Source organism: Arabidopsis lyrata (genome assembly GCF_000004255.2).
Source record: "Arabidopsis lyrata subsp. lyrata unplaced genomic scaffold ARALYscaffold_3, whole genome shotgun sequence".
Taxonomy (NCBI): domain Eukaryota; kingdom Viridiplantae; phylum Streptophyta; class Magnoliopsida; order Brassicales; family Brassicaceae; genus Arabidopsis; species Arabidopsis lyrata.
In genome coordinates this window covers 23,729,217-23,746,981 of record NW_003302553.1, presented here as the reverse complement: position 1 = coordinate 23,746,981, position 17,765 = coordinate 23,729,217, and the positions used below count along the sequence as shown (strand labels likewise).

Here is a 17,765-nt window from a genome sequence, read left to right as displayed (position 1 = left end):
ATCAAGAACTCTTTCATCACCTTGCAAAAAAGGTCAATTTTGCTCCTTTTTTTGTTATCGTGGTTATAGCCAAACTCATCAATCAGCAAACTATTTCTACATTTATCAAAAGCTCTTTCATTAGGCTGCAGAAAATCGCTATTTTGCTCATGTTTTGTGTTATCATTGTTACAGCCAAACTTATGTTCAACAAATAATTTCTACGCTTATCAAGAACTCTTTCATCAGACTCCCGAAAACTATCAACTTTGCTTCTCTTGTTTTGTTATCATGTTGATCAGGTTTTATAAAATTATTTTGTCATTCAGTGAGAAATTAATAATAAAATTATGTAACTTCTGTAGGGTGAAGGTTTTTTTTATAAAGTAACTAAACTATATTGTAGTTATCAAATAATTTTACTATTAATTTTAAAATAAAATATACATTATGGACCAACCATTATAAATAACTATTATATATCAGAATTTAATTGATCAGTTTTGAATCACTAATGATCTTGACTCATTTTCTATTCCGTATACCAATAATATTCACTCATTTTCTATTCTGTATACCAATAATATTCTTAATTCTTCTTCTTCATCTTCATTGGTCTCAAGATCGTCCTCTACGTTCAAATATGAGGTAAGTATTCAACATCAGCGGTATTTCCCTTGTTTGTACAAGTAAAACCACTAACGGACTAAGAAATTGAGGTTAACATATAAACAAAGGCATGCATGACTACAAACTAAACGAAAAAAATTTAGATAAAACCAATGCATGATCACCGTAGCATTGGTGAAGCGACCTCAGGGTAACAACAACAATAAATGAGTGCCTGTATCAGATTCAAACATTCGCGTTCCCTTAATGCTATCTCCTCTCTTTCTTTTACCGGTATGTAAGAGTCTTCCATCTGTTCCTTCTCATTCCTCTATAGATACAATCATAACTTTTGTGTTCTCTATCACCTGCAAAAGAAAGATTTCAAGATACTAAAGGATGTAGAACATGTTCTTTTCATCCTCATCTCCAGCTACGTGCTCAAGTAACGTTGTTAACATTTCATATCATCACCATCTTCTTCTTTCTCTTCCGATTAGGGTTTTCGATGCCATTTTGAGCTTTCCTATAACATACATGCTCTCCACTGCGACCAATGTCGTATCTCCTTCTATTGCAACAACGTATTGCTTCACTATATAATTCACCATGGCTGATTCTGGTTGATGATAACACAAAGACAGAGCAAAAATCATATCAGAAACATGACTCTCAATTAAACCGGAAAATCCTAACAAATCAATACTTATATATATATATATATATAACGTTTGGGTTTAGTACTTGTTTTAAATTTTAATTAAAAAAAATATTGCTTACAAAACAAATATCTACAAACACTAAATCAAGCACACACACAAACAATCTAATCGTGTACTTACAATTGTTTTTTTTTATAAGTTTGTAGATGGAGTGATGAAGAATATCGTGATCATAGGAAACATGAATCATATTGAACTAATTCACTTCTCCAAAAGCAGCTTGATCACACTCCACAGTATAAGAAAAAAAAAAGAAACTTACAAAATAAACTCACGTTATGTAGAACTCATATTCCAAAATAATTCAAAACAAAGCTAAAAAGTGATCTAAATTAAATTACATACATGCGGCTTGAGCAGTGTTAATAATACGAATCAACTCTTAGTTCTGGCAACATCTCTTACTAATAAAAGGTGTTCATTGAGGCCTCTCAATATATCCACATCAGCACAATCAAAAGCATTTTAGAGGAAGCCACGTAAGCGGAGATTTTGCAAGATGCCACATCACTCTTAAAAACCACTTACAATTATCCACGTCTCATTGACACATAGTATATAATAGGTCACTCAAGAGACTCCCCTCGCCCAAACTTCAGCTTTTGGAATTCCCCCTAAGCCACCCAATCAAAATTCATCGCACTTATTACTTCTCAAATGTTGATGAATTTGGCGTGGTCATCAACATCATTGGATCACTCTAGAGAAGTTCACTCTACGAAAGTGTAATTAATAGTAGATACAAATTCGTGGAAGAGACCAGCATCATCCTCCGAAATCATGAATCCGCCAACATTTACCTTGCTCAGTTCCTCGATTGCTCGCACGCAGCACCCTGGAAGCGAATTGCCGAAGCCGACTACCCAAGATAACCCTTAGATTAGAAAAACTAAAGCGTAAAAACCTCAGTTCACGCTTTAGAGGTATTTTTGCTCTACTAACATAAAGATCCATCCCTCTATGTATATTTTGTTTCTATACGTGTGATTAGATGATGTGTGTATGTGTAGGACAAAACTTCAACGCACTGTGATGAACAAAAATAAAATACTTTCACTTGGATTTGATAGTATTATATTTGACTTTCATCGTAAGTTTTGGAATCAATTTCAATGAAAATTAAAATGTGTAATGAAATAATGTTCCTTTAAAAAACATTTAGCATGTGGTTTTCCTCAAAAAGTTTCAATGGTTTTTTTTATAAATAATAAGAATGACCCATTTACATACACTTTCATATTACTGAGATTTAACTTTTTTCTTACATGCTTGCAGTTTATTTCAATATGACCATATATCAAGTTTGTCAAGGCTTTAAAATTCATGAGGTCAAAATTTTGTCTTCCCTACTCCGCTCTTGTCGTTATGTCGAAGCGAATGTGTTGGATACGTTCAGTTCAAGCTTTGAGATAATTAGGTCAAATTTGTTCAAACAAACTAAAATAATTAGGTTGAAAGTAATTGAAAATTTGGCTGCTAAAATTCCGAAAGTGATTTTAAATTTAAGCCGCTGATAAAATGGGAAAGAAAAGTTTTAGCTTTTACATATAAAGTGAAAAATAAACTAATCAAAACATTTAAAGGGAATTTAAATATTGACTTCTTAACACGATCAAAGTCAATGATGTAGTATCACACAAGAACCATCGTTCTTTACTTGCTAATCCATTGCTTGGTTATTTAAAAATAATGATATTTTTGTTATTTTTCTTCAAGATTTCATAACGTTTTCTTAATTAAACAATTTCGAGATAAAAATATTCACATCATTATTTAAAAATTTTAAAGTCTTTATCAAATTTGTACAATTTTATCCTTATATTCTCGCAAAATAAAATCGAAGTCAAAATTTATAGAGATTTTGTTAAAGATTTTTTTGTAAACTTTGATCTTTTGTGTAAGAATCGTAGATATCGTATCCAATAGATTTAATCTAAAAAGTTTCATAAATTATATAACAGATTAAAGTTTAATGAAATATCACTTATGAGATGAAATAATGACACATAGCATATTGTTAAAAGATTTTTTAAATCCAATTGATGTGTTCGTCAAATAACTCCGGCCCCAATAATTTCACTTCTTAGATATCCACAAACGTTTTAAATATTATATAAGCTAAATGACATATAACACAACATGTTTTATAATTCATAAATAAAAACATTCACATTTGTCATATGTACCTACGTCTCTAGTTATAAAATCCTTAATACAAATGATAAGATTGGTACAAAATTAAACGAAACAAATAAAACCACTAAAGCAAGTACCACCACCTCCACCTACAACATACCGTACCTTCAACCACCTCCACCACCACTGTATCCTCCACCACCTTGAGAACAATCTCTCGCCATATAACTTGGTTCACTACACCTAAAGCAAGTACCATCACCACCATATCCTCCTTAATAATTTCCACCATCACGTCTGTGGATGTCGGATTCACACACTCAAGTATTCTATTAGGTGGGAAAGATTATTCTTGAAGGACAAAAATGAATGTATAAAAACTTGTGAATTGTTACGAAAATTGCTATATTCTTTTTCTCTCTAGAGGAAGGGTCCCCTTTTACATAGCCATTGACCTCTATATTTATACATAGGGAAACGACATTAAAATGAGTAATTAAGTACAATTATTCCTTCTTAAATGTGTCCGTTTTGATTCTTTGACTTCAATGCTCAACGTTTGAATTTGAGTTGACTCTGATCTTCACGGGCCTCGCCTTTTTGGCCCAAGTGTCCTTGAACCGACTTACCCGTGTCTTCTACTTCGAGCTTGTGTCATAGTGCATTCACTTCGGATTCTCGAGGTGGTGACGACCACTTCGACCTTTCCTTCGACTCATGGGTCCATTGGGCTTCGTCCTTTATGGGCCATTATTTTGACTACGTGGCAATCTTTGGTTGGTCGCGGACTTCTGGTGCGGGATCCGACACCAACAATTAGCCCCCCAAGTTCTTCGAAGTGCTATTCCAATTCGGAGGACTTTAAATGCCCAAGTGGCCAAAGATTGCGCTCGAGAATCTTTCTGATTTCCCGCCGAAAATCTCATCATTCCTTTAATTTCGGCGCTAGCCATTTTTAACCAAATGACATCTGTCATCATTATGACCGTATATTGATTAATTACTATTAAAATGGGAAAAAACCTTCCCACTTCCCACACGACTTCCGAGACGGTTTCATCATTAGCCTGAGGTAACTTCTTTTTACCATTACTCTCTTCTTTTACTTTTGTACTTTAATCAAAACCTCTCTCTTCGTTCCTTCACCAAAACCCTTCTTCGCCGGATCTTGAATTTTTCTTTCTTCCCAATGACTTCCGATTCCGATAGACCCGAGTCTCCGTCTTTCGATGAGAGGCGTTCTAGCAATGACGAGTGCACCCGCTCTGATGATATTGCCGGTCCGCACTATAGGTCCACTTGTACTCTTCAATCCCTCGAGCGGTTGAAAGAGCTTTGCCGGATTCCACCGGAAATTATGGCGGAAGCACAAATAGCTTCCCCCACAGAATCCCCGGAGAACCATCGCGATGGTTACTTCTGTGTGTACGAGATTTATTTCAAGGGTTGCGGGCTGACCTTTCCTCTTCCCGAAGCCCTAGTTTTATACCTAGCGGCTCTTGAAATCGCTCTTCCTCAATTAACCCCCAATCTTCTCCGTACTATTCTTGGAATTATAACAATCGCGGCGGAGGCCGGTTACGTTATCGGAGTTGCTGAACTAAATGAGCTTCTGAGCGTGAGAAGTTCATCGAAGAAAATGGGGTATATCTCAGCATATCCTAATGCCAACAGGAACATCATTTCACATCTTCCGAACAAGGATGAAAATTGGCATCATCCTTGGTTTCTAATTAAGAAAACTCCCGCTTCGATTGGAAATCTCGCAGATTTTCTCCCTTCGAAGTGGTCTGCGAAACCCGGTAGTGATTAGGTTGCCCGTGTCTTTCCCGGTTGTTTCTTTATCTTTATTGACTAACACCGTTGTTTCATTTCGCATCTTTCATCGCTTCCAATCTCCCATCTGAAGAGTTCATCGAATTCTTCAAAATAATTCTTGAAGGGGAAACCCTTTGGAATTCCTTCACTCTTGAACGATTCCTAGAAGCTAACCACAGACTCAGGATGAGTCCGCCTGGTCATCTTCACCAAATTCCTCCCCCTCCCTCAACTCAGGGAATGTCATCTCGGGCCCTTGCGGCCAAGCGTAAGTTGCTTTCCAAGCCGATGGCTGAGGCTTGCGAGGAGAAGAAAAAGTTTCTCGCGACTTCTATAGACAAGAAGGACTACAGTAGAACCTTGCTGGTTGATGATGGCAGCACTGAGGGAGCTCGATCTGTCGCTTCCTTCAGATTAACTCCTCGTCGCGATCGTCGCGACTCACGTTCTCCTCGGAGGGATCAATCTCCTCGCCGTGATTCACCTCGTCCTCCCCGAGATGATTTTAGTAACGAACCAATTAAGAACTTGGTTCGCCGGAAGGGAGACAAGTCCTCTCGCAGCGATTCTTCTCCGCGGAGGGAAAAGTCGAGGGCCCGGACTGACCGCTCACCTCGATCATCCCCTCCTCCTGAACCAATGGGTCCTCCACGACCGGTTGATATGTCTTCCTCCTCCCAGCCTGATAGTGGAAAGACTGCCCGGAGTGCGTCTCCGAAAAAGGGAGATTCTGAATCTCGAGATACTTCCTCGAGGTTAAAACCTGCTCTTGTCCCTCAAGTCAAATCGCTTTCAGGTTTGGTGATTCATACAGTATTCAACGTTTTTTTTTTTTTTCCATTAAGATTCCGATTTTTACAACCCTTCTTTCTTCGCAGCTATGGAGAAAGAGGGTAGCGTCTTCCGATGCTTCAAGACCCGATCGGGTTCGATCTTGCCAGATTTCGACAAATGGCGCCCTGCGATTTGTGAACGCTATTTGCTTCACGCGCATCACTCATCTCGGGTTAGTTCCGTTTTTTTTTTTCTCTTTGCATTGCCATTCTGCGAACTGACTCACCATCCCTGGTTCATGTATAATGCCAGGCTCATAGCGAATTTAACGACATGATCGAACATTACGAAGGGTTGGTCATTGGACGGGAGAAGGAGATTGACATGTGGAAGAAGAAATTCTCAGCTCTTGAGGCTGACCTCAACTCTTCTGCTGGCTCTAAGCACGATCTGGAGGATAAGGTCGATAGGTTGACGTCGGAGCTGGCGCAAGTAAAGGGGGAACTGCAAGACTACTATGACCGGAATTACAAACTCCAGGACGAACTGTCTGGTGTTCAGGGTAGACTTCATGAATCCGAATCAACCGCCGACACCCTGAACAACCAACTTATCGAGCTTGACGCGAAGTACAAGGCGCTAGCCAAGTTGCGTGATTCTGAGTTGGCAAGGTCGGCATCGAAGGCCAGAAAGGAGGTTAAGGGACGCGGGATGGAATTGATCCAAGGGGCCATTCGCTTCATGCAGACCGAGAAAGCTAGGTCGGACTTGGAGTCAGACATCAAGGAGCACGAAAGCAACCTGATTCTGCTAGACCAAATCCATGAAGCAGATTTCTCCGAGGAGCAAGAAAAGACCGAGCTGTCGACTAACCTTTCTGAAAAACGGAGTCGCTTGGCAGCTCTTCCCACTTCGGCCTTCAACCCGCTTGACTTCGAGGCATTCTTTACTGAATCACCTCCTATAAGTGAATCGGGTTTAGACTGGGCAGGTAACGCTTGGCTCCTGTGGCTTACCTTTTTCTTACCTTGTACCTTTGATTGACTGGAATTATTATTTCTAGTGAGACGGAAGACGTTGTCCCGCCCGCAGCTCCTATGGTACCAGAGGTCACTCCGGAGGTTGGTTGTACCGCGGAGGGTGGTCAGGGAGCTTCATCTGATCAAGCACCAGTCAAAGAGGTGAATGAAACTTTGGTTGCTGTGCCGGAGTCCGGGGTGGAGATCACTCCGTAGTGGCTGCGTCCACTTTAAATTGGGGATTGTCCCTTTAACTTTAAGACTTAATTTATTTTTGGCCTAAGGAGGCTTTATTGTTTCTTTTGAACAAGATATTTGCCTGAGGAGGCTTTTAAACCTTTCTAGGTTGTGACCCAAGGGGGTTTGGTTAAAATTATATGCGGGTTTGCAAAGTCCGCTTTTAACCTTTTGTGGCCTTGTGGCAATGCTTTCGAGATTTTTAGGCTGATCAAACCTTTCTCTTTAGAATGCGAGAGCTGAGCTCGGCTTAAAGCGAGTTCCCCACTTCGGGTTTAGTCAACTCGGTAAACTTGTTGGGCTTGGGCCTTAGAAACTTTTGCAGTTAATGCGACGGTTGCTCTTTCCCTTCTTAAAGAAAACGGCTCGTCTTTTAATGCAATAATTGCCTTTTCTCGATTTTCCAAAAATGGTTTAACCCACTCGGAAACGCTACCATTAATGGATTTATGGTTCCAAGACAAACCCTAAATCATTATAAATAAAGGCTTACCTACCTCTAGGCTTTATTAAACATGACTCTAGAATCTTACTTGAGAAATATTTTAAGAATGGAAAACGAAACAGTAGCCCCCGTTGATCCCGGCAGTCCACTCTTCTTATCTGGCGACGGCTTTGAACCGGCCGGCGTTCTCTTCCCTCACGCCGTCTTTCACTTTCCTCCGAAGGAGAAGAAAGAGGCTTGCGATTTTATTGACAAGGTAAATATTAAAGTTTTTGATTTAAAACTTCTTGTTTCTTCTTATTCACTCATTTTTATGCTAGGTCACCGACAAGCACCGTCGCTTGTGTGAAGAGAGGCAGCGGCTGGGACTCAAAAGGCAGACGCTCGAGGCTCGCATCGCTCGGGTGGAAAGGAAGATACGGGCTTTGGAGAGTGATCCCTTTCAATGGGAGTGGCGGAACTTCGATTCCGTTGCTGAGATCCCGAAGATGCTTCGGATGTATCTCCGTGCTAGAGGAGTCCCGGGTCCCGTGAACGCCCCTGTCTTCGCCGTTCCATCCGACAGTGAAGAGGAAGAGGACTTGGAGGAGGAGGCCAGCAACTGCCGGAAACGCGTTCGGGATCGTTCCGAAGTGGATGCCAAAAACAAGGCGTCCACTTCGAAGACTAAACCTGCGATGAAGGAGCATGTTCCTGAGCCTCTCCCATAAATGTTCTTTAATTTCTTCACTTCTTCTTTTTTTTTTTTTTTTTTTTTTTTTTTTTTTTTTTTTAAAACTCGTAATGGGCTTCGGCCCCTTTTTATTTATGGAAATATTTGCTACTTTCCTTTCTTTCCAAATATTCTTGGAGATGCGTCTTTTAATGCAGGATCCGTTCGAGGGCATAAATCTCTCCGCGAATCATTCCATTCCTTGGATAGAATCCGCAGCTTGCTAGGGATATGGGGTTCCTATAAATTATAGGTTCAATTCCCCTTTACTCCTCACCACTCTCTTTTTTTTTTTATTTTAGCAGGTATGGAGTTCAATCTACGCTGTTCAGAATCTATGCCCGACTTCTCCAGAATCGGAATGATGAATGAAGATGTTCCAAATGAGCCCAACAGGCAGCCTCCTCCACTTCGCGGCTTCTTGAGATCTCAAATCCGAGCCCCATGTGCTTTGATCAGGGATCTCCCAATCAGAGACCAAGGAACGGCGACGGCGTTCATAGAGGCGCTCGAGCTTCAACACCGGAAGCTTACGTCGGAAAAGAGGAGACTTCGGAAGAGGATTAACCGGATGCAACGCAGGCTTACTACAGTGTCAAGAAGTCTTCACATCCTTGAATCTCACCCCGGAGAGTGGATTGAGCTTGGAATTTCTGACTTTGCTCGAATTCCGGACTGCATGATGCCGATCCTCGATCTTGCTGGTCAAGGAGTTGAAGTGTTCTGCTCATCAACAAGATTTCCATAATCCGAAGTGTACGATGAAGGACATTCCGTTTTTTTAAATAACGTTCTATTTCCAATCTTTTGTATGTTCGCTTTAGCCGAACCTTCTATTTGCTTCACTTGTTCGCACAGTCAAAACTTTTTCCTTTAATAAAGAAATAAAACAAATTTTATTAATAGCTGAACTCGTTTTTGAGCTGCCTACGTACCTATCTCGGGATCAAGCCACACCGTAGTTCATGAACAATGCATGTAGCTTTAAACATAAAATTTCTTTAGGTTGATCACATTCCAAGGTCGCTTGACTGGATTGTCTTCTAAATCTTTCAACCTGTAAACACCGTTTCGAACCACCTCGGTAATAATGTAAGGTCCTTCCCAATTAATTCCGAGTTTACCGGCACCTTCTTCTTTTCTGTTGTCAAAGACGCGCCTTAATACATAATCTCCCACGAAGAACGGCCTACTTTTAACCTTAGAATTGTAATACCGGGCTGCTGCCTGTTGGTAATTCTGGATCCGAATTAGAGCTTGATCACGCCTTTCATTTATGGTATCTAGTGAATCATTAAGCATTGCTGAATTTTCTTCCTCATTTAATGGTGCTTCTGTTCGGCGAAGTCCGGGCACATTGAGTTCAGCTGGTACTACCGCCTCCATGCCGTAAACCAAAGAGAATGGAGTTTCTCCTGTAGGTCGCCTAGGGGTTGTACGATAAGCCCATAGGACGGGCTGGAGTTCTTCATACCATCCTCCCTTCAGATGACTTAAGCGTTTCTTGAGGTTGCTTAATATTGTCTTGTTTGCGGCTTCAGCTTGACCGTTTCCTTACGGATATCGTGGAGTAGAATAACTAACTTTGATTCCCCAGTCTGCACAAAAGGCATCAAACTCGTGTGAAATGAATTGTGGTCCATTATCGGTGACTATTTCGTACGGAACTCCATGTCGACATATAATGTTTTTCCAAATAAAGGTCTTCACCGCCGAATCCTTGATACCAACATACGCCTCAGCTTCAATCCATTTCGAAAAGTAGTCCGTAAGGACTAGAAGGTATTGTACACCTCGAGTTGATTTGTGCAATGGTCCAATGATGTCCATTGACCACCTCATAAACGGGTATGGGGCGGAAATGGAGGAGAATAACTCCGACGGTTGATGGATCAATGGTGCATGGAGTTGGCATCGCTTGCATCTTTGGGCGAACTTAACACAATCTGTGATCATAGTGGGCCAAAAATACCCCATTCTTTTAACTTTAAAAGCCATAGCTCTTCCTGATGAATGACTCCCACATAATCCTTCATGCACCTCACTCATGATGATTTCGACTTCGGGCCCAAAAATGCATAATAGGTAAGGGTCACTGACACCTCGTCTATATAACGCATCCTTTGACAGACAAAATTTCGCGCTAACGACTTTCATTTTCCTGGCTTGCCATTTATTCTTTGGGAGCTCACCCGTCATGATGTAGTGCTTTATTGGCTCCCTCCAGTCAGCCCCCCAGTCTTTAGCCGGAATTTGGCCAACTTTGTGAAATATTCGTGGCTCTGGTTCGGGATGCTCGTTTGGTTCAAGAATATCCTCCTCGATTAATGGCTCGGTTTCTAACATTTTTTCTGGAACCACTTCTTCAGCTAAGACAACGGGTTCCTTGTTAGATGCATTCGATCCCCTTGACTTCCTGCGTTTGTTGGGTGGCGGCTCGATCTGTGGTTCGCCACGGTCGCGTGCCGCTGCTCGAGACCTTGTAACGACGAGGGTTTCCTTGCTGTCTTGAATACTTCGCTCCGAGATGCATTCTACTGGAATAACTCTCTTTAACTCAGGATCTGACGTTGACGCCAATGCGGCAAGTGCATCCGCAGTTGTATTCTCTCCCCGAGGTATGCGGATTAATTCAAATTTCGAGAAATTTTTAGATAGATCCTTCACCACTTCGAGGTACGCTTCCATTCTTGAATCTTTGGCCTCATAGTCTCCATTAAATTGGTTAACTACTAATTGCGAATCGCAATAAGCCATAATTTCCTTAGCTCCAACTCCTTGTGCTAGTCGAAGTCCGGCAATAAGGGCTTCGTATTCTGCCTCGTTGTTGGAGGCATTGAATAACAATCGGAATGATTGTTCTAGAATTTCTGATGTTGGAGATTCCAACTTGATTCCCACTCCGGATCCTTGTTTTGTTGAAGACCCGTCCACGTGTAATTTCCAAGTTTGGTTCTCCGATTGCTCTGTCGTTCCAGGTATTGGTAGTTCGGTCAGGAAGTCTGCTAAGACCTGAGCCTTCATACTGATCCGGCTTTTGAACTCTATGTCGTACTCGCTTAATTCCACCGCCCATTTCGCCAAACGTCCGGACTGACTTGGACTATGAAGTATTGTTCTGAGTGGTTGGTTAGTTAATACTTCGACCGGATGGGACTGAAAATATGGACGCAGCTTCCGAGCTGAAGTTACCACCGCGAGTGCAAGCTTTTCCATCATTGTGTATCTGGTTTCTGGATCCGTCATTGACTTGCTCACGTAGTAAATTGGCTTCTGCTCCCCACGGTCTTCCCGAACCAAGACTCCACTAACCGTGTGGTCTGAAACTGATACGTACAAGTAAAGTTTTTCATCCACTTCTGGTTTGGACAGTATAGGTGGAGTGGTTAAGTATGCCTTAAGCTGCCCAAAAGCTTCCTCACACTTCTCATCCCAAAGGAATCCTTTGTTCCCTTTTAGAATTTGGTAGAAGGGTAACGATTTATCTGTTGATCTTGAGACAAAACGATTTAAAGCCGCAATCCGCCCCGTCAACCGTTGTACTTCTTTGAAGTTTCTCGGAGACGGCATATTTAGAAAGGCGTTAATTTGATTTGGATTGGCTTTAATCCCTCTTTCTGTTACGATATAGCCAAGAAATTCTCCAGATGGGACTCCAAATGTGCACTTTGCCGGGTTCAGCTTCATTTGATATTTATTGAGAATATCAAAACATTTCTCTAAATGCTTAACGTGATCCTCTTTCTTTAATGACTTAACCAACATATCATCTATGTAGACTTCCATTGTTTTCCCGAGATGATTATGGAACATCTTGTTAACCAACCGTTGGTAAGTTGCTCCTGCATTTTTCAAACCAAAAGGCATTACCTTGTAACAATAGATACCTCTATCAGTGATGAATGACGTCTTTTCTTGATCTTCGGGGTTCATCATTATTTGATTATAACCCGAAAAAGTGTCCATGAATGTTAACAGCTCGTTCCCAGCGGTGGACTCTACAAGGCGATCTATATGTGGGAGCGGGAAACTATCTTTGGGACATGCTTTATTTAGGTCTGTGAAATCGATGCAAACCCTATCTTTCCCATTTTTCTTTTTGACGACGACAGTGTTTGCTATCCATTCCGGGTATTGCACTTCTCTTATGGATCCTATCTTCAAAAGTTTATCTACTTCGTCATTTACTATTTTGGCTCGCTCCACTCCGAGCTTTCTTCTTTTTTGTTTCACCGGTTTGAAGCTTGGATCCACGTTTAGTTCATGACAAATTACACTCGGATTTATGCCAGGCATGTCCGCTGCTGACCATGCAAATGATGCTTTGTTTTTCCTTAAGAGTTCGATCAAAGCTTCTTTTATTGGGCCAGTCAAAGTCGCTCCAATTCGAATTTTCCGATCTGGTTTGTCTTCTTCCAATACCACTTCGACTACCACATCCTCTTTTTCCTGCCCACTAGGAAATTTCTGCCTTAGTCCTTCTTTTGCGGGCTTTGTTAATTGCTATTGGATCTTCAAACGGTGGCTAGCTAAGTAACACGTCCGTGAAGCTTCTTGATCTCCCCGAATTGTTTCCACCCCATTTGATGTTGGAAATTTGATACATTGATGATATGTAGAGGGGACTGCTTTCATTCGATAAATCCAGGGAGTCCCGAGGATAATATTGTAAGCTGCGGGCTTATCGAAGACAACAAAGTCCACGATCTTCGATACCTTCTTGGCAAGGACCGGTAGCTTGATTGTTCCGAGAGACATGGCTGACTCGCTTGTGAACGCAACTAACGGAGATGGGGGTCCTACTATGTCTCCTCGGCTGATTCCCATTTTTTCTAGAGTACTTAAAAAGATCAAGTCGACCGAACTGCCTGTATCTATAAGGATCCTTGATACTTCGAAGTTAGCGACATCAAGAGTAATGACTAGAGCATCATCGTGCGGTCTTTCGAGATGCCGTGTTTCTTCTTCGTTAAATGATATTGAGGCACCTTGAAAATCAATTTCTTCGCTCAAGCTTGCTTTGAGTAAGACATTTCGTCTATGCTTTTTGATGGAACTTATTGAATCTCCGCAAAATCTGGAACCTCCTAGAATCACATTGATCTTACCCTTCGATCTTCTTGGTTCTTCCTCGTTGGATAACCTTGGTCTTTTGGAATCTTGATCTTTGGAGTTTTCCTTTGCTTCGTGGTATTCCTTCACAAAATCTTTTATATCGAATTTAGAAAGATCGCCACTAGCCCAAAGCTCTGCGAGGTGCTTTTTAAGAACGCTGCAATCCTTGGTTAAATGTCCGGTTACTTTATGAATGTCGCAATATAGACTTTCATCACGGACCCAAGTGTTTGATCTTCCTTTCCCTTGGAATTGCTTCCCGACGGTATTGTTGAAGGGTTGCGACCCAAACTTCTTTGGTCCCTTGCTCTCCCTAGGCTCGAACTTCCTGGTAGGGACGGTGATTGCCGACTTTTCTTGTTTATTCCTTTTGGCAAAACTTTCTTTTTCGTCCTCTACCTCTATCCAGTTGTTCGCGCGGAAGAGTGCATCCTGAATTGTGTCTGGTTTATGAAGTATTAAGTCTTCTTTAAACCTTGAATCATGTCGCAATCCTTTTCGTAAGGCAGATAAAGCTGATTGCTGTGAGATTCTTGGGAGTTTTGACAGCACTCCTTTGAATTTGGTGATGAAAACTCGAAGTGACTCATTAGATCCTTGCGTTAAGTTCCAAAGATCGGCATCCGAAACGCTTTTATCCATAAGGATGGAGTATTGCTTTAAGAATACGGCCGATAGTTCGTCGAAATTGCTGATCGAACCCGGCTCTAATTGGGTGAACCACATTAGAGCTTGGCCACATAGATTCTCCGAAAACAGCTTGCAATAGCCTGCGTCCTCATCAGCTTCATCCAATTCGACTCTTCCTGCAGCGATCAGAAAAGCCGCGAGATAGCTTTTTGGATCCTCCAATCCGCTGTAAGGGTCCAATTTGAGTTTCCGGGAATCTTTGATCCTCAAACTCGCAATTCGCGAGATGAAAGGTGTTCGCCTAGCTTCTTCAATGACTCGATTGATGTCTGGCTCTGAACTTGTAGCTTGATGAAATTTTGATTTCATTTCTTTTAATTCCTGGCTAACCTTCTTCATGGTCTTGAACTGGTCGAGGTTCTCCTGCTCATACTGAGCTGCAAGTTGTTCTTCATCCCCGAGCTGCGTCTCTTCCTCCAACGTCTGAGCTACATTATTAGTAGCACCGGGGGTTGTTTGTCCGCTGGTTTCATTTCGTGCAGCGGAACTTGGCGAGTTGAATATCCCTCTTCGGATTCCCACCTCCTGCACTTAAAGAGCGAACACGAGTTTGTATAGTATTGACGTTTTGACTAAGAGATACCTGGGATGTTTGCAACGTATCGACGGCCTTTTCCACATCCGAGAACTTTTGTGATATGTCCGACATGGTTTGCTGCATAGCTTTGAGGGTTTCGGCCAATGATGTCTCAGCGGCGTCTCCTCCGGACATTGTTGCTTATCTCGGAAGTGTGATAAAGAAAAAATCTGACCACTCAAGAACCTAATATCCCCACAGACGGCGCCAAAATGTGGATGTCGGATTCACACACTCAAGTATTCTATTAGGTGGGAAAGATTATTCTTGAAGGACAAAAATGAATGTATAAAAACTTGTGAATTGTTACGAAAATTGCTATATTCTTTTTCTCTCTAGAGGAAGGGTCCCCTTTTACATAGCCATTGACCTCTATATTTATACATAGGGAAACGACATTAAAATGAGTAATTAAGTACAATTATTCCTTCTTAAATGTGTCCGTTTTGATTCTTTGACTTCAATGCTCAACGTTTGAATTTGAGTTGACTCTGATCTTCACGGGCCTCGCCTTTTTGGCCCAAGTGTCCTTGAACCGACTTACCCGTGTCTTCTACTTCGAGCTTGTGTCATAGTGCATTCACTTCGGATTCTCGAAGTGGTGACGACCACTTCGACCTTTCCTTCGACTCATGGGTCCATTGGGCTTCGTCCTTTATGGGCCATTATTTTGACTACGTGGCAATCTTTGGTTGGTCGCGGACTTCTGGTGCGGGATCCGACACCAACAACGTCCTCACCTCCACAGCCAAAACCACCACATCCACCAGATGAACCGCCGTTATTTCACTGAACAGGAGCACCCTCGGGTCCAGAAACTTCAACAGTCTTCAGACGACTGGCGTTGTCAACCTCAACCTTGAACTCAACAGCTTCATCAACGGCAAGGCTACGAAATTTTTCAGAGCTAATGGACTGGTGAACGAAGAGATCGTCACCACTCACCACCGTCGTCTGGTGTGATGAAACCAAACCCCTTGTGTGTATTAAACAACTTCACCGATCCCTTGCGTCTCTATCCACCACTCATATTTTCATCACCGTCGCTCATTCGGATCAAAGTCTCCGACAACCAAAAATCACTGATCAGCTATTTTTCCTATCTCTCATAATAAAACATATAAATTAAAGTCAAAATAGGATAGCTATTTTTCCTATCTCTCATAATAAAACATATAAATTAAAGTCAAAATAGGTTAATGGCAATTAAATAAACAAAAGAATATAAAATTACATATTCATAGCATATTCAATCCTTTAGTCGCCTAAAACTGAAATTAAAAAATATATATTTGAATCTAAAATTAAAAAAATAACACAACAAACAATCTATCAAATATAAAAGAGGTTAGATGAAAGCCTAACTCCTATAAAGATGGGATTGAACTTTTTGATCCATGACGAAAACATGTACCATAAAATACACAAATTAACTCACACGTCAGTTGTAATCTTCTCTCCATCGATTCAAGTATTAATTTCCACACATCCAAATTATGATTGAACGTAAAAATCATATGTGGAAATTGCGGCATCTTTCAATTCACTAATCAAAACTGAAACAATCAAACCCTAAACTTTTCTCTCACGATTACAAGGATTCAAAGTGATAGAATTGCTTAGAAGCCCAGTATCTATTTAACAATTTCATCACGATAGACATACCTATGCAATCTCGACCGATATCGTTTTAGAGAACTCTGTTTTTCCCGAGCTTCAAAATAGACTCAATATGTTTTAGAAAGCAAATTAATGTTAGAGTTTCTAAAAAACAAAAGAAAGCATATAAATAATTCATAACAAAATACAAATAAAAATAGTAGATTAGAGATTACCTTCTCGTAGTCATCTAATAATAAAAAAAAACTCATAAAATTAAGAAATATTAATATACAAAAATACATGTTTATATCAGATCGATTTAAACGTAGAGATGAGTTCTTCGAGAACCTTGACCAACATAGTTCCAATAATTTATCAAATCTTTCATATAATAACACGACATAATTATTTCTACGAATAACAAATATTCTATATAAAAAAAAGGTCTCAATCACACAAATAATCAAAGAAAATAATCAACAACCAATATACAAAATAAAAAGAAAAAACAAAAAAAATCTAAAACATAGTCGATTATAATATACCTTATCAATCTCATTGACCTCCAAAAACTTGTAAATCACTTCCGCATCAGCGCAATGCTCCGCCTTCAAAAACACAAAAACTATGAGTAACGTTGACAAAAAAAAAATATTTCGTTATGTAGTGCATGGTAAAAAATTATTTTACATCAGATCTGATGAGAGACAACTATCAATAATTAAACCAACACAAATTATAAAATTGTAAGTAATTTACAAAGAGACATAAGAGAAGCGCTAACTAAAATTAAAGAGGACTCACGATTGATGTAAAAAGTTTGTTAATGAATTTAATGAAGAGGCATGTCTTCATCAACTCGTTCATTCAATCTCTTGATAGAAACTCCCATGAGCGGTTACCTAAAACATAATTCACACGATACAAATCAGCAAAACAATAACAATCTTAATAATTCATAGACCAAGATAATAACAATACAAATATAACCTCAAGAAAAAGTAAAAAATAATAACGCAAAATAAAAAAATCGATCCATAAAAGAACCAAAGCAACAAAAAAAAAAGCTATAATATCAAAACGATATGTTTAGGCTAACGAATCTGAGTTCTAATGGTGTGGCTGCGGCTCTATATTTATAGCTTAAAATCTAGGGCACACTGTCATAATTATCTCTAAAAATTTATTTTTTAAAATTGGAAAATTTCTTGATACAAATATTCGTAAGATATTTTAATATCTATCTTAACTTTTTATAAAAATTAAAAAACGAAATATTCCATATTTTAATATTAAAAAACGAAATATTCTATATTTTAATATTAAAAAA

At 40.1% G+C, this 17,765-nt stretch overlaps 1 long non-coding RNA gene across 2 annotated transcripts; it reads right to left on the bottom strand.

Annotated features, from left to right (window-relative positions):
* Window positions 1–15,571: 15,571 nt before the first annotated feature.
* LOC110229720 lies at window positions 15,572–17,744 on the bottom strand. Of its 2 annotated transcripts, none has more exons than XR_002333107.1 (3): window positions 17,240–17,744; window positions 16,499–17,043; window positions 15,572–15,932 (listed from the first exon to the last, which is right to left on the bottom strand). It is a non-coding gene; the product is annotated as an uncharacterized LOC110229720 (long non-coding RNA). The 2 variants fall into 2 exon arrangements; XR_002333106.1 differs by having other exon boundaries at window positions 15,572–16,547; window positions 16,981–17,043.
* Between the last annotated feature and the right edge of the window lie 21 nt (window positions 17,745–17,765).